Source organism: Scyliorhinus torazame, chromosome 8 (assembly GCF_047496885.1).
Source record: "Scyliorhinus torazame isolate Kashiwa2021f chromosome 8, sScyTor2.1, whole genome shotgun sequence".
Classification (NCBI taxonomy): domain Eukaryota; kingdom Metazoa; phylum Chordata; class Chondrichthyes; order Carcharhiniformes; family Scyliorhinidae; genus Scyliorhinus; species Scyliorhinus torazame.
Window position 1 is genome coordinate 205,127,279 of NC_092714.1, and position 18,165 is coordinate 205,145,443.

An 18,165-nucleotide genomic window follows, 5' to 3' on the forward strand; every position below is an offset into this window, starting at 1 on the left:
CAGAGAAAACCCATGCAGACACAGAGTTGTCAGATTTTGTAAGCCGACCATAATAATAATAATCTTTATTACTGTCACGTAGGCTTACATTAACACTGCAATGAAGTTACTGTAACCACATCTGATTATTGAGGACATGCTTCTCCTGCAATGTGAAAGGGAGGATAAAACCAAATGGGGAAACAGTGATATTTTAAACATTAAAAAATAAGTGGTTTTAAACTTATAGATTGCTTGCAAACATTAGAAATTCTGCAATTCCCTCAGTCCTTCTTGAACCAAAGGAAGTGTCAACGTTGCAGAAACCATTTTTAGAAGCAGTGTTGTAAAATGTTAATTATACCATTAAATGGTAGTTACACTGTTAACAACTCACTTTTCCTACCAAATCTTTCTAAATTTGAATTCATCTTTACTATTATTTTTCTGTTGATGTACAGTAGCAGTTAAAGAAAAATTCAGAAACAGGAAGAGTTCCTGATTTGAATTCTCATGCATGGGTTACATATTTTTTCCTCCTGCAAAGTTAATTTAATTTGGGCAAATAACCTACCAGAAATAGGTTACTACAATACTGCCCACGTGTACAATTAATATTTTAAGAGACAAGGGGTTTGTGATCTTTGTTGCCTACATACTGCAAAGACCACAATCTCCATGGCCCCCGAGGAGTCCCAGCTGGTGGTATTTTTGGGCTGCACACTGAAGCTCTAAGTATCTCACACACACACACACACTACAGGCCTCTGATGGAAACTTAAGTAAAGCAAGCACATTCATTTTCAAATCAGGGTACTGTTCTGCAGTGGAAATACATGATTACTGTGGAGTGAGGGTGGAGGCGGTAGTGGGAAAAGAGAGCGCTGCCTGTAGTATTTCTTTAATGACACATCATAGATTCATTTATGCTGGTACTGTTGGAACCTAGATGCACACAAAGTGTTTTGTGCAGCAGGTGGTACTTGTAGTTGTGCCAAGCCTACTTACACAGCCCATTATTATTTTGCTGCAACATACTGGTGCTGTACAAGTTTCAAAATAAGCCACTGACTGTTCCTTCTGTAGAGTTGTGCATTTAGTATCTGGCAAATTAAAAAAAACACACCCACCAAATTCTACCAGAATATCAAATGGGGGGGTATGGGTTGTGCATCAAGCTACCCTACTGTACAATAACGTTCTACACTACTGTACAATAATGTTCTACACCATAAAGAAAATGAGCAAGCTTTCCCCAAGACTGAAAAACACACAATCACATGTGCCACGTGTGGTTTGCAAAAATAGCTATTCTAACACAACTTAAACCCACTTCCAGTCTTTAAATGACATTGCAGTTGGTTCTATATTTTTTAAATTTGTCCAGAGATAAGAATTTGTGCTTTGATAGAAAAAAATGCTTTTAAAAAGAAATATACAGGTCAGGCAGCATTTTCGAGAAACAAAAGAGTTTCAGGTTGATGACCTTTCATCATACCAAGCTGTGAACTCTTTTTGCTCACCACAGATGTTGTCTGACCCGCTAAGCAGTTGCAGCATTTTTATTTCAGTTTTTATTTCAGATTTCCAGCTTTTATTTCAGATTTCCAGCATGTTTTGGCACTGTAATTGCATTAATTTGGCAGCTACGCCATAGTCAGAAGCATTAATGTCGTCCTTTGGGATGCTCTACAATGACGGTTTGAGTTTGTGGTTATACTTCAAATTTAATTCATTGGCTGTAAAAGCACTTTGGAGAAACTGGTGATCATTTTTAAAAAAAAGTTTATGGATGTCTTTCTTTGAATCATAGAATTTATAGTGAAGGAGGCCATTTGGCCCATCGAGCCTTCACCGACCCTTGGAAAGAGCACTAAGCCCACACCTCCACCTTAGCCCCGTAACCTCACCTAACCTTTTTGAACACCAAGGGCAATTTAGCATGGCAAATGTGCTAACCGGCACATTTCTGGACTGTGGAAGGAAACCGGAGCACCCGGGGGAAACCCACAAAGACACGGGAGAACATGCAGACTCCGCACAGACAGCGACTCAAGCCAGGAATCGAACCTGGGACCCTGGAGCTGTGAAGAGACAGTGCTAACCACTGTGCTACTGTGCCACCCAAAGAAAATAATGCAATGGGTTTATGCATTTGATGGATCACTATTACTTGCATGGGTAGTATCTTAATAACAATGGGTGTTTTGGATTCCTCAACATGGTCATGCATTGAACATGCAACATCACGAAATCGGATGCTCAAAAATCCCCACCCCCACACCAGTAGACTTACGAGACTCCGCCCAGGAAGGCTCAGTAAGCTAATTTTCATATGTTTTTTCTTATGTCCTTATTCACCAATATATACTCACATTGCAGTGACTGAACAGTATAGTAATTGCAGTAACCCCAGGCCAACATTACCAACGCAGAAGCACTGTGGCCTAGCTGATCTACGAGGCTCCTAAGGAGGATAGTGGAAACATTTTAGGGACATCATCAAAAGTATAGCAAGTCTTCCTCAATTCTGAAGACTGCTGGCACGGTGGTTAGCACCGCTCCCTCACGACGCTGAGGACTCGGGTTCAATCCCAGCACCAGGTCACTGTCCGTGTGGAGTTTGCATATTCTCCCAGTGTCTGCGTGGGTCTCACCCCCATAACCCAAAGATTATGCAGGGTAGGTGGATTGGCCATGCTAAATTGCCCCTCAATTGGAAAATAATGAATTGGGTACTTTCGATTGTATTTTTTTTTTTAATTCTGAGGGACCGCCAGAGAAGAATTGCACTCCCACCATTAACCAGCATATGGTATACAGAACCACAGAATTCCTATAGTGCAGAAGGAGGCCATTCGGCCCCTCAAGTCTGTGCTGACCCTCTGAAAAGAACCCTCACTTAGGCCCACTGCCCCACCCCATCACCCCACCTAACCTGCAGATCTTTGGACCGTGGGAGGAAACCAGAGCATCCGGAAGAAACCCACTGGGAGAAGTGCAAACTGCACACAAACACCCAGACTGGAATTGAACCCAGGTTCCTGGCACTGTGAGACAGCAGTGCTAGCCACTGTGCCACCATGTCACCAGACATGTATATTGAATATGGTACTGTTAAAAAAAAATGTAAGTGCAGTGGAAAAACAAAAATTAAACCACTTTGCCAGTAACCCTTTCATACGAACGCAATTATCAAATTCCTTCTGCAAAGAATGTTAATTTGCTACAAGAAAATCCCATCAATTTTCAATTATGGACTCCAATTAATACTGGCTAGACAATTTAAATGAAATGCTAATTGCTTTATCTAATAAAATCAGTTTAAACAGCACCCCATAATTGAGCAGATTAACATTCTAGTAACAGAAAAACAAACAACACCAGTGGCAATATTTACAAGGCTAAGTACGTGGCCACAGAAATACTGCAATGTGAACGGTTCAAACGGAGTAAAATAGAAGTTGGCAGTATGACTGTGGGAGGCTCAACTAATTGCAAAGACGACCGAAAGCAGAGTTTATCATGACAAAAGCCAAGGTAAGATATTAAATTCAAACGGTGCACTTCTTCACATTTGCCTGGTTTTCAGCTCTTCAATACAAAAGCCAAACTTGGATTCAGTTCCTCTTCCCATTGCTGCAAAAGCAAGCATTTATTTATAATGTCCAATAACATAACAGTAGTTGAACTAATTTACAGAAATGGTTTTTCTCACAGATAGAATTGGACATTTTTGGTCCAACCTTCCTGCTCGGAATGCAAAATGGAAAGGGATCCAAATTATTCTCCCATACCTCATTAAAATGGCTTATTTTTCATTCATATTCAAAGATATCTAATGGAAGTCTATTTGCACATCATCCAGGGTACATTATTTGACTCAAAATTAGCTTATGCTCCAATTTTGGACATCCCATTTCATGGATCTTGTATGCCTCAATCCAAGTAACCAGTATTCATACATGTTAACCACCATGGCATAGGAAGCATTAGTGAAACAGGATTCTATCCTTATCCAACGCTGTCATTCCACAAATAGATAAATGGGAACTTTAGACAATTTTCCTTCCCTAGCTCAGGATGTGGGAACCGGATACTTTTTGACTGTACGGTTCAGCTAGGAGCCATCACAGGGACATTAAGGCAGGTTTGTTGAATGGACAGCAATTTAATTACCAGAGTTTATAGTGTTCACACGTCTCATTAAATTTGCTCCAAACCGAGCCTCTGCTATCAGGCAGGTTGCAAACAAAGTTTTGTAACGGAACAGTGTTAAAACCAGAATCAATTTTTTTTTTTTTTTTCATAAATTCCAAATCACTTATGACACTAACCCAATACTCTCATAAAAGGGTTCCTTCTTTGTATCCTACTGGATTGTTCCAATTGCTTCACGAGGTTTACATTCCTGCTGTAAATTTACTTCCTGCTTGGTTTTGGAACTCCATCAGCTACAACAAAACTACTGTTACTTCACACATCTCAAAACAAAAAGTGAAGTGTACTTTTGCTCCAATCTATAAACACTACGGTCAAAGATTTAATAACTTCCTACGCAGTGTTCCAAATTAGTATGCTGATACTTTTGTTCATTTTTAGGTGTTCAATTATAGGCAGATCAATGTCATTATGCTGCAAAAGTAGACAGCCCAACAACATTTATTAAGCAGGGAGCCAGTCTCTGAAGCTGGCTTCCCAGGATATGGTTTGTGTATTGTGGGGTTCATTCTCTTTCATCACAAGTATAGGAACTGCAAGATGAAAACAGCTGGAATGGTGCCTGATGGAAATACTGTATACAGATGATATGCAGAGAACAATAGACAAAAAGTGAATTATTCAACATACACAAAAACACACAACTAATTACAGCATCATTGGTCTGGAACAGGGTTTCTCAAAAACACCTCCATGAAGTTAAATAACACAGGGCGGCATGGTGGTGCAGTCTTTAACACTGCTGCTTCACAGCACCGAGGACCCGAGTTCGATCCCGGCTCACTGTCAGTGTGTAGTTTGCACATTCTCCCAGTGTCTGCGTGGGCCTCACCCCACAACCCAAGCATGTGCAGGGCAGGTGAATTGACCACACTAAATTGCCCCTTAATTGGAAAAAAAAAGAATTGGGTACTCTAACCTTAAAAAAAATGAAGTTAAATAACACAAGAAATCTGGTAGCATCTACTACTGCATTAAACAGAAAAGTGGATTTAAAGAACTTCAACAAAAAAAAGGTGCATGTGGTTCAATGCACCCCATGAAGCCACAAAGAATACAATTTAGACAATCATTTGCAAAACAATTAGATGGCAACTTGCCTAGCAATACAGGTTAAAGTGTCATTGCATTTCCAGTGCTACAGTTTAACATTTATAAGAAAGCCCATTAAATAGTTTGCAATCAAAACTAGCTTTTGCACTAAAATAAAACTTTATTCATCAGACTGGATAGGAGTACACCATGAACATGTTCCGTGAATTCAGGTAATATTGACCTTTAAATCAATCAATCTAGGAAACAACTAAAAGATTGAAACACTAAACTGGTTCCTTTAATTCCGTTGGAAAACCATGGTTCCCACTACCGGCATCCATCAGAACAATGGAATTGTTGCTTCTATTTGATATTATTGGCACTCCCTCAAGTGGCACCTTTCAAGTATTGCAGCAATAAAATATTCTGCAAATGTATCTTCACACCATTGTTTTCAACAGTTGCTGACATCATGCATTTGCAATTGTGCATTGTATTAGATACTGAACTCTTCCACTGTGACATTGGCAATGTAGTATTATCATTGGGCCCATTTCAAGCACACCAGAAAAATTCCCATGGGCAATGTTAGCAACTATTTTCATGGAAAATCCACTCTTCCTACAGCAGGGTCGTTTCCTCCAAAGACTATTCTAAATCACAAGCCAATGGGGTAAAGATGAAGGATTATTGGGGTGGGGGGGGGGGGGATTTTATTCACTGCAAAACAATATCCTTGCATTAAGTAGGGCACTTTGACCAAAGTTTACAAAAACAATTGCTTAAAAATGTTGACATGTCTGCCAGTGAGGAGTTTGCGCATTCTTCCCATGTCTGCATGGATTGGCCATGCTAAATTGCCCCTTAAATTGGGGGGGGGGGGGGGGGGGGGGGGGGAGAAATGAATTGGGTACTGTAATCTTTTTTTTTTTAAATCAATCCAGAGTTTCTGGCTGGAGTTGGCATTCTATTTAAATGAGTAGTCACTTCACAAAAGGACACCCTAAACGACACTCCAAAAACAAAACACTCAAATGAGCTCAAAAAAGTCAATCAATCTCCCCAGCTTATTAATTATTGATCTAATGGGAGAATTTTGTATAGGATCCAGAAAGAAAGTGCTCTGTGAATAGATTTTATCCAGTAACAACAATCAGAGAACCATACCTGTTTATAGCACACACCAATAGTGTTTTGCTTGAACAGTCCAGTATTTCCATTATCTTGCACAGTCTTACTTTTTTGTTTTTTGTTTTAAAACGGAAGGGAAAATCCAAGAATAATTTTCCCTTAAAGATTCAATGGTATGGTCTGCGGCACAAATACTCAATTCATGTTAGATTTCTTTTTTTTAAATTCAGCCCATGGCTGGCTCAGTACTTAAGTGAAATGCTGGCATGGTTTGCTCCCAACACTCAGCACTTATGCAAATCAACAACAACCCAAAAATTGCTGGATCCATAATAACGGACACCAACAGGGTCCTCATCTTAACCTCAGATGTTTCCCTGGCAGCCTGTAGGAACCCAGGACGTTTACGTTTCCCTGGCAGCCTTTAGGAACCCAGGACGTTTACAGAGATTGCGATCAGATGTGCGACACCCATGCACCAAAGATGGGCTCAGCAGCCCAATACAAAACTCACCCCTTCCTATTTACAACTAGCAGCTGCAATGCAAATAGTTCAAGCTTTGCCAGTAATTTAAAGTCCCAGTTAAGCTGAACTCTGAACATCTACAGCTCACTAACATTACCTAATGGAGGGAAGTTATGAATCTCATTCATAGTCTTAGAATTTACAGTGCAGGAGGCAGCCATTCAGCCCATCGAGTCTGCACCAGCCCTTGGAAAGAGCATCCTACTTAAGACCACCTCCACCCTATCCCCGTAACCCAATAATCCCATCTAACCTTTTGGACACCAAGGGGCAATTTAGCATGGCCAATCCACCTAACCTGCACATCTTTGGACTGTGGGAGAAAACCAGAGCACCCGGAGGAAACCCACACAGACACAGGGAGAAAGTGCAAACTCCACACAGACAGTAACCCGAGGCCAGTTGAACCTGGGACCCTGGAGCTGAGGCAGCAGTGCTAACCACTGTGCCACCGATTCCTCAAATTAAAAAAGGACCAAAACGAACTGTGAAGGGGTGCGGTTAAAGAAAGAGATGGATAGAAATTAGAAACTTACATGTAATTTGTTTGTATTAATATCTTAAATATTTCAGTGAATGCATTAAGATGTTAAAATCATTGGTTAAAAATTAAATTTTTGAAATTGAAAAATCTAATTTAAAGCAAAGGTGCATCACCTCAGCAGTCCACTAATCCAAATTGTTTGACAGAATGACCTGAAAAACAGATTTTTGTATATAATTGCCACTGTACAGTAAAAACTCATTTCAGTTTGTGTCACTTCCCCTCTGATTTGAAAACCTCAAGACGTTTAACAATAGTATGCGTTAGACCCAGTGCATGTCGGTGGAGAAAACAGACAAAGCTAACATTTTTGATGTAGATTCTTCCATAGGGAGCCACACATACTTGTCCATCATGACATGGATCTACTTTATCAATTTTCGGATTCTTTAGAAAATACGAATTCTACTGTTCTGCAACAGGAGATATTTGCACCCGTCAGGTCATAATGGTTCACTATGATGAACGCAGTATAGACATTTTAGCTGAGTAATTGCAAATTCTCTCCTAATACTTTGGATAGCTGCATGATAAGCAAACACTTTATTGTACTGCACAAGTATCAGCCGTTGGGTTGTGCGTACACGTCACACCGGATACGATTATTTACAGCAGGTAGAAACAACTGGCAAAACACAGGCAAAGTTTAGAGTTTTCGAATGTTAGATACGCAAGAGAGTTGAACTACACCCGGTGTTTCCCATTTATGAAGCGGTCTAATGGTCCTAGATGACGGTCAACTGGAGTGAATAAACAAAAAAAGGGATGACACATAATTTAGTCTTGCTTACAACTACTACATATTACATGGATGAGTACCAGGCCAAAGTTTTCAGGTGGAAAGTAATGCCATGGGGAAGCTATGCAAAGTCCTGGACCAACTTTTGTTCAACGGGACAGCAAAGTGGCTCTGTGCACAATACAGAATGTGGAAGGAACAATGTACAGTAATGAAGTGCAGGATCAATAACAGGAAAATGCATACGCTGGGTCTGCATCTTTGTCAATAAAAATAATAATAATAATCTTTATTGTCACATTAGACTTACATTAACACTGCAAGTAAGTTACTGCGTGTGAAAAGCATCTGGTCGCCATATTCCAGCCCTGTTCGTGTACACGGAGGGAGAATTCAGAATGTCCAAATTACCCAACACGTCTTTCAGGAATTGTAGGAGGAAGCCAGAGCACCCAGAGGAAACCTACGCAGACGAGGGGGGAAAGTGCAGACCGGATCCGCACAGACGGTGACCCAAGCCGGGAATCGAATCTGGGACCCTGGCACTGTAAAGTAACAGTGCTAACCACTGTGCTACCGTGCCAAATGAGGTAAAGGATGAAAATGACTGACAGCACTTTGTTAAATAGACTACAATTTAAATGACAAGTTTGGAATAAATACAAACTCAAATAAAGTTATTTCTAGAAGTGCTGCTATGTAAATCAAGCTATTGTTAGTGCTTCCCAAATAATGGTAACAAAGGTAGAAGCAACACCACAATGATTCATGGGGGCCAATGATCCATCTGTTTAAATTAGTCTTGCATGTCTGCATACAGCTATGAAATATTGATAGATGTGCAATCCTAGGGGTTTACAGATAACAGCTATAAAACCAAATCAATTGGGGGAAAAACAATCCAGTTCAAATTGGCAAACTGATTTTATATTAATCCAACATCAATTCAAACTCTGGTAAACTACCATCTGTGAGCCAGCTCCCAGGTTACACTGCTAAATCCAATCCTTGAATTTTGTTGCCAATCTCAGGTGGGTAAAAATAACCTAAGCCTGCAAACATATTTCACAATAAAGGACCAAAATCTAATAGTATAACCACCAGAGGCAAGTTTATTGACACAGTCTCCAGGAAATCGGAATTAAAACACAAATTTTAAAAAACACCACCCTTATTGAAGAGAGTTCAACCACCCCAAAAAATAAAATTCCTTGCCTTTCCTCTCCCCGAAGCTATGATCATCACACACTTGGAAGTGATTTAACGGAAAACGTTCGTCATTTCAGGCACAATTTCCTGAGGGTTTCCTGACGGGTGTGCAGCTAGATCGTGGCACATATTTAGCGGCACCTTAGGTGCCGAAAAAAAGAGCCCCCACGAGTTTCACATCTTTTCACCAGTTAATTAGCCAGAACTTCCCGTTAACAAGGGGGGGGGGGCACTTTTAAACTCATTCCCAAGGAGCACACAGGCACGGCACGACACAGACCTGCTCCACGCTTTGGGGATGCAGACTCCGGCCAGGCATCTGGACACCATGGATGCAAGACGGGACATCCTGTTCCCCGAGGGGGTCGGAGGACCAGCAGCAGGCTTGCCAATGCTGCCTGGGAGACAAGGACAGCAGCCGTCAGTTCGGGTAGCGTGGCCAGCAGACCTGCCGTCAGTGCAGGAAGACCATCGACCTCCACCCCCCACCCAAACAAGTCAGTGGCTGATAACTCACCCTCCCCAATCACGCACCTGTGCTCCAGCACAACATGACACCCACCAGCACAATCCCTACATGTCTAGTTCTGGTGCCCACACATGCCACCTGCCAGTGACTCCCCTGACGCACCAGATGTGCCCGCAGGAGAAGTTGGCCCATAATTGGCGTGAAAGGGCCCAGATGGTCGGCGGAGTTCCAGATATCAGAGTCCTCACCTCTTATGAGGAATGGGCCCTGGAGATGGCGGGGTTGACAGGAGGGACAGTCACCGACCACAGGTCGCCCTTCTACACAGGTGGTGAGGATCCACTACCCCTTCACCTAGATGGCCTGCCTCAAGGGAGTTGATAGTGTCAAACAAAATGATCCGTCCGTCTCACTGACCACATCTCACTTCTCTTGCAGGATCTCCAACTGATGGGGTGGGGGAAGAGAGAAAGAGACACAACCCAGGATGGCCCTGCCCCCCTAAGAGACTACCTGGGAGGAGAGCTCAGAGAACAGTACCATTGAGGCGTCACAGCTATCACCTTCACCTTCCATCAGCATACAGACACACACCTTGGTGGGAGACATTAGTGGACAGGGTTCTGGGGCAGAATCTGGTGAGCACCACACAGATGCTGATGCACATCAGCTGGAGGCAGGAACACCCAAGGGAGTCAGCAGTCAGGGGTCTGCTGGATCAGAGACACAATTAGGGGGCAATTTAGCGTGGTCAATCCACCTAGCCTGCACATCTTTTGGGTTGTGGGGGCGAAAGCCACGCAAACACGGGGAGAATGTGCAAACTCCACACGGACAGTGACCCAGAGCTGGGATCGAACCTGGGACCTCGGCGCCATGAGGCAGCAGTGCTAACCACTGCACCACCGTGATGCCCCACTCCCACTACTTAATTGCAGTGCAACACGTTGGTTATATCGTGCCCTTTATGTACCACAAATGGAATTGTTATGGCACCTGGAAACTATCGCTGCTTCTACGGATACGAGCAAAATTAAAGGGGACTTAGTACAATGGACAAAGTAGTATTAGATAACTTCTTAAAAAATTATAGTTTTAAAAAAATACAAATTAGTGCGACTAGAATTACAATATTGAAGTTAGCTCACATAAATAACAAGCATTAAGCCAAAGATTCTTCCAATGTACTTACAGCTGTCACTGCTAAATTGGTGCAGTGATGATAATCATATATCCAATTAACTTGGGTTGTAAACATGCCAACTAGTTTGTTTTTTAATGTTCATCTAACATTCCACAGGACTGTTAGAGAACATGGGCCGAGAGAGAGAAGTGTACAATATGACTACAAAGACATGCAAGCTACTGCTTACTTATTTATTACAAGAATAAATACAAATATTTTTGGACAAATTAAGAAACTAATAACGGTAACAGACCTTATTCCACTCAAAAGCCTCTGGCTGGCTGACCGAGCTCCATTACACCTACCTGCATAACAAGTCTGAACACCTCTTGCCAAATGAACTCTGGACTGAACAGCAAACAAACAATGCCGCTCCTTCATTTACAATCAGTTTAAAAAGGGGCAGCACACAATACAAAGTCAGCATGCTGCATGGACTTTACATGTTAGAGGAGCACCAAGAAGGATGAGCCTACACATGTAGTAATGGTTCACTGTACACCATCGCCAGTGTTTGAAAACTCAGGCAGCACAAATAGGGCTCTTCCCATTAAAAAAATGGAAGACCAATTGGCAGTAGGTAGCTCAAAAATAGCTCAGTTGTTTCAAAGGAAACCCTCTCAAATCCAGGCCAGTTTTGTGTGGTAGAAACATGCAAACCGTGGGGGGTTAAATAGCAATCCGAAAATTAGGTCATGAAGCCTGAAAAATGACTAAGTTAGCTGCAGAAAACGAGGCATTTAACTAATACATCTACCAGTGAAATAGAGTTGTTATAACCAAGCTGTGATATTAAATTTTCTCACTGAAAACTCAAATTAAATTTGAAAACATAGATTCAAAAGCGTATAAAATTGTGTCTTGTAATCTTATCCTACAAACTCAATGCAGCAGCCTTAAAACTCCTTTGTTCGCTACTTTAAAAGAAAATGATAGCTGTCAACAGATTTAAAAAGTGCCAATGCACAGCTTAATACCCAGGCTCAATATGACTACATTGAAGGATTCAAGGCACAAGATTAAAAAACAGTTTTCCACTAGTCTATCTTTCTATTTTATAAATGATTTGAATAAATATCAAATTATTTTTCCAACTAAATCATTGGATCAGAGTGTCTTCAAATTATCAAGAATTTACTATACGAAACAAAAAACATTAAAATTTAGGTTTCAGAAAAAAGGAAGCTGTAGTTTTTAAAATTTGACTGCATTTACCACCACCACTTTCAATCAAAATTGTTGCTTACTCACCTGGTAGCTGAGCTAGTTTTTCCAAATGACTAAGTGAGATGGCAATAAGGGACTATTACTAACCTGTGTGTTCTGGAAAGAAAAGTAGGAGTTTCCACCCTGACAGTGATCATTAATAGGTTACTTGGCTTCAAAAACATAATGGCCTAATTCAATCCTAGAGTCACCACAGATAAATGCAAAAGCAATCACTGGCTAACAAATCATGTGTGGAAGCATTGCCCAGTCTCGCTCTCTCATGCGGCCACCAAATTGAGTTTTACAATGGAGCCCAACTAAGATTAACAAACTTAGTACACAACAGACAATGCACTCAACAGGAACCATCAGGGAACAAACTTTTATTAATTTCAACACAAATATACTGTATAAAAGGCATTGGCAAGTAAAGGCAGGATAGTGTGTCAATCAATCTGAAGCATAAAAGCCATAAACTCAAAAAACAGCGTGTGCACATATTTAATTACTATCCAACTTCTGAAACGGTGGGCTACAGAAGTGCGTAAATTTGTTTTCAGCTCATGCACTGTTGTGGAAGCAAGTTTCTCAAGTGAAGCCTTGAGTTTAAATTTCACAATGAAGTGAGAAATTTAATTTAAAATTAGAAATAAAACATATCAATAAAGTGACCCTGAAGCCATTGGTTTACATGTGGGGGGGGGGGGAGGAGGAGGAGGCGGAATGGAGAAAGAGAAATAAGTCTATGTGACTCCAGTCCCACACCAACATGGTTGACATGCGCAAGACAGTTAGAATCGCCTTCTAAAGAAACCTAGAAATGGACAATGCCACCCACTCACTAAAACAGCAAAAAAATGCTAGCCTAATTTTAATTGGAGAACTCCTACTATAAATCAAGTGACTCAATCAAAAAGTACCAACTTCGGGTTCGATCAAGCCCTGGGTCAGTCAGTGTGGAGTTTGCACATTCTCCCTGTGCCTGCATGGGTCCCACCCCCACAACCCCAAAAAGATGCCCAGGGTAGGTGGATTAGCCACACTAAATTGGGAGAGTAATAATTGGTACTCTAAATTTATTTTTAAAATGTGAAACATGTAGTAGGGAGCAGTCAGCAACACTCATCTCAGATACACCACCCAAATTTTCAGGTACAGAGGTTCAAGATATTAATTAGTTTCTATACATGGACACAATTGCATATTGTTCTGTCTTAAGAGGTAAAAGCCCATTAAGAACTCCCACTGATCAACCTAAAGAAATCAAAAGCAAAAAGTTGTAAGAATAGCTATATCTTCATAAATTTACGTTGCATACTTCAGGCTTCAAACTCCTGATATTCCAGTTTTGAAGTCCACCAAAAAGTCACATCTGCCGGTACACCATGTAACAGTATATCAGAAATCTTAACATATTAGAAATCTCTAAACATTGTATCTATTTTTCCTGCTGACTCTTCAGTTGTCAAAGGCTCAAACTTTGTATCACATTGTGTGGATAACCCTGATGAAACCCCAGAACCCCTCTCACTCAGGCATCACTGGCTCCAGCAACATCCAGAAGCTGGCACGCTATGGAAAGAAGCCATAAACATATGCAGTACCATGGAGAACCTCAGCAAGGACAACTGCTGACAGAAATCGAACAATTCCTAAATCAATTACCAAAGAATGATAGTTTTATCTTCCATAGCTTGCCAACAGTGATGTCTCGTCTTGCAATATCAACCCCTTAATCAAAGTCAAAGCGAGAGAGTCAGGTATAACTGTTGCACGTCTGTACGCCTGCAAATTATTTGGGATGTGGATAATAGGAGAAAGGAGGAAGTAAAATGACTTCCTTCCTGAACCTCAAACGCACTTCCTTGCAAATAAAACCAAGGGTGGCATGAATGCAGATATACAGACTAGGCTCAACTTGATGAAATAAAAAATATATATCAACCGCAGGAGAGAAAACATGTGAATTACTTTTTCAACCTTGTAGAAAATCAGACTCACCGAGTTAAATTCTGGACTCTATTCAATTTCCGTCAGCATTCAGGCATGAGGATAACTTCAGCTGTGCTGTGTGCCCATGTTGTTTCCTAAACAGGCATCAATTACCTTATAAATTAAAAACACAGGACTGGTTAGACATGCTATGTGCCACACCCGGATGCAATACACTGCAATAAGAAAGTACATCTAGAAGTGCGCTATCACCTAGGTTTAGCACAATGTTTGCATACATGATATACGCATGAATCATTGCACTGATTACACATTGCAACATAACGCTATTCCATTTTATTCAAGGTCAAAATGTACAAACAGGAAATCAGTAAACGACAAATAAATTTTGAACAAAAATCACTTATCCACTTGGTTATCGGTAACTCACCAGCAAGGAGAGCGCTTCATAAATCCGCAAGCATACACTTAATTAAAATAAAATATTAATATGCTCTAATTACATGCATTCTATATTATGGTCCTGATGACCATAAATGAAATGCACATATCACACATTACTGAGCTACATGAACCAAATTAAATTCTCAATAAAGATAGCTTCTGTGTTTGTGTCTGGCGCTACTTCTTTTTTAATCCTTTTTTTAAAAATCCTGATGCACAACACATATTCTGATGTGTATAACCTGTGCAGTGTTCCTGGATGATCCTGGCTACATTTTGGCAATGGGGAGCAGACTTCGTCAAGAAAAGCATTGTTCAACTGAGGCGGTCAGAGTGGGGCCCAGTTCGCAGTGGCGGTTTAGTGGCCTACACCAGCAATGCTGCTGCTGTCGTGATGACAGCTGCCATAGAGTGAAATTGCGCACGATGGTCTCTGCTCCCTGGCACAGGTCAACTGCGCTCACACCGATGAACTGAGCAACATCTAAAGAGAAGTGGGGGAAGAGAGGTCAGGGCGGTTCCTTTGGTGGGGCTCACCTTCCAGTCCTTGGAAATCCTGCTGCATGGTATGTCGAACATTCTGGTTTATTCCGGTCTCGAGAAGGAATATCCCTGTGCCTGGTCACCGGAGGGGAACTGGGGAGGAATTTCCAGATGAACGAAGGAGAGAACTGGCCAGCATGCTTTCCGATCTCGATTTGAAGGATGGCCATTTTGCCTTCAACGGAGCACATTGTATCTAGTATTCGAGACCTGGGATTGATTGAGAACTCTGACCACTGGTCTTACTTGTCTCGTCCTCTATATTAGTCGAGAAGACGGAAAGCCGGATCAATCAGGTCTTGCCATCTGCCAGGGCCTAGGTTTTTTTGCAGAAGTGCAAAGGCTTCGGTGAAACTCTGGATGGATCCTCAATATTGCTAGATGATGCGGTCATGGCTTTGGCCGTTCAAGCTCTGTGGATGATTATATTATCCTGCAGTTGGTCAGTAATCCTGAACTTGGTTCCCTTTGGTGATTATATCCCAGATTTGGTGTTATTTCCTTTCATCTTGACATGGGTGAATGATATATGAGCACATGGCGTTTGTTGCCTGTTGAGTTGGTGACATGCATGACAGGAGTTGTACAGTATTTACCCATGTTTAATGCGCTGTAATCTTTGCTTTACATTGAGGGAGTAAATTTTTTGTGTATTTTTTATGGTAGCATCACAGCAGGGTGGTGGGTAGGTGGTTTACCTCATTGTGGGTGAGGAATACCCCCCCTTTAGAACTATTGGTGTCATGGTTTCCTTTTGTGTTTTTGTTATTTAGGGATTAAGAAATCCTTGCTAGCCTCCTACAGAGAGAGATGTATCCTGGAAAATACTTTCTCTCCCCCCCCCCCCCCCCCATTTTTGGTGCTTCTGGCGTTGTTCTCCACCCGTTTTTGGTGCTTCTGGTGGAACAGTACAGGGGAAATGATGTACTGGTGCATGTTGGGCCCTGGTCGGTCAATCCTTGGATATCTAGCCTTTCTATATTTACTTGACTGTGTGGGTAATGACAGTAGTTACTTGATTACTTGTCTCATGGAATGTATAGTGGGCATATCATCCTGTTGTTAACGTTTTGGGTGGAATCTTGTTGACGGCAGGGCCTAAGTGGCACCTCCATACAAGGTGAGGCAAGGCGAGGTTGGCATGTGGCGCAGTGGTTAGCACTGAGACTGCGGCGCTGAGGACCCGGGTTTGAATCCCAGCTCTGGGTCACTGTCCGTGTGGAGTTTGCACATTCCCCCCATGCCTGCGTGGGTTTCACCCCCACAACCCAAAGATGTGCAGGTTAGGTGGATTGGCCAAGCTAAATTGCCCCTTAATTGGAAAATAATTGAGTGCTCTAAATTTTAAAAAGAAGTGACACAAGGACCCTTTTGGCCCCTACTCCAGTGTGCCATTCATCCTAATTTAGTTTGATTGAGATGGGCAGTAGTGTGTTTTTCTGGATCAGGTGAAGGGTACATTGGGGGCTTCTGGACTATCTCCTTGAGATTTGGTTTCCCTGGTGTGGTAGTATCCTGTTCTGTGGGGCCTGAGCGAGAGTCAGAGTGCTTCGATTTAGCATTGTTAAGAGCATGTCTTTAGTTGGAGATTAGACTGGAGGGCTTCCTTAAGTGGTCTTCCAGACTGCCCCCCTTCTTGAGGCTTGGGCTCCCCTAGGAGAGTGGTAGTATCCTGTTTCTTATGAGGTTACGTTATCTGTTCCTGGTATCCTTTTTGCGAAAGTGTACGTTGGTAGGCCATGTTTGATATTTATTGGCTAATCCTCATGTTCTTCTCTCTGCGTTTTCCTTTCTTTATCTGGATAGCAGAGGTGCTGACACAGGCTATGATTTGTTATATCCAATCCAAAGGGGTTCCCTCATCTTGCAGAAGAATTGTATCCCTTCCCGAGACACTTACCGATTCTTCTACTGGACGATGGAAAATAGTTTTACGTTTCCCGGTGATGGCAGGGCCTGAATGGTACCTCTGATTTGACTGGAGAGTGCGGTCTGTTGTGCTGCAAATCTAAATATCCTTGGTTCTGTATAAAAGAGAGTGTGCCCACTGCCAAGCCATGACGGCAGCATCCTGTTGTTCCCCTTTTCCTGGGGTATCCTTTCATTGCTTGGAAGTCTTGGGAGCCAAGTTAGGTTCCAATTGGTTGTATTTTTACGCCACAAGGGATCGCAGTGTAGCTTTCTCGCTGTTGCCCTGTGGAGGACGTGCACCATAATGCCATGTACTCATAGCTTTATCCAATTATCCTGAGATTCCCCCACTCTGTATCCTTTCATTTTCCATATGAAAGGAGATGCCAACTACAACAATTGATAATCTGCTTCAATTGTATCGATATTCGCTGGTCTTCTGTATGTGAAATAATTATCACTGTTCTGCATTAGATTTTGGTGATTTATTGCTTCTTGTGGTTAAATGTAAAATACCCCCTTAGAATGAAGGTCTTCATGAATTTGTTCTTTGGGTTTAAAGAATTGTTAACTGACCTCTGCAAAGGTACAGGCAGGTCTCACATCCGAGAGAAAGACATTGTGTGTTATTGGTGCTTCTGGTATAACTGGAGTTGGGGAGGGGGCATGTTTTGGTGCACACCCAAATGAGACGCAAAAATCTTATCCAATATTTTCTTTGGCTGTATGAGCAATTGCTACACGTGAAGGTCTGCACCATTTTACTATGCTTTTGGGGCAGCACAGTAGGGCAGTGGTTAGCACTGCTACCTATGGCGCTGAGGACCCGGGTTCAATCCTAGCCCCGGGTTACTGTCTGTGTGGAGTTTGCACATTTTCCCCGTGTCTGCATGGGTCTCACCCCCACAACCCAAAGGTGTGCAGGGTAGGTGAATTAGCCACGCTAAATTGCCCCATCGGGTGGAAAAGTAATTGGGTACTCCAATTTATATTTAAAAACACTATGCTTTTGTGGCTTTAACTTCTTCTCCCCCAGTGTAAACGGAGGCACTCGGGTTAATGATTA

The 18,165-nt window shown here is 41.9% G+C and overlaps 1 protein-coding gene across 2 annotated transcripts in view; it reads right to left on the reverse strand.

Moving 5' to 3' along the window:
- Positions 1-18,165, reverse strand: part of znf217 (zinc finger protein 217) — a 75,067-nt gene that overhangs the window by 46,598 nt on the left and 10,304 nt on the right. The window contains exon 2 of one of the 2 annotated variants that reach the window (XM_072514696.1): positions 14,250-14,354. The exons of the other annotated variant lie outside the window; for it this stretch is intronic. The gene's annotated coding sequence lies outside the window, so the exon portion shown is untranslated. The remainder of the gene's footprint in view (positions 1-14,249; positions 14,355-18,165) is intronic. 2 annotated transcript variants of the gene reach the window in all.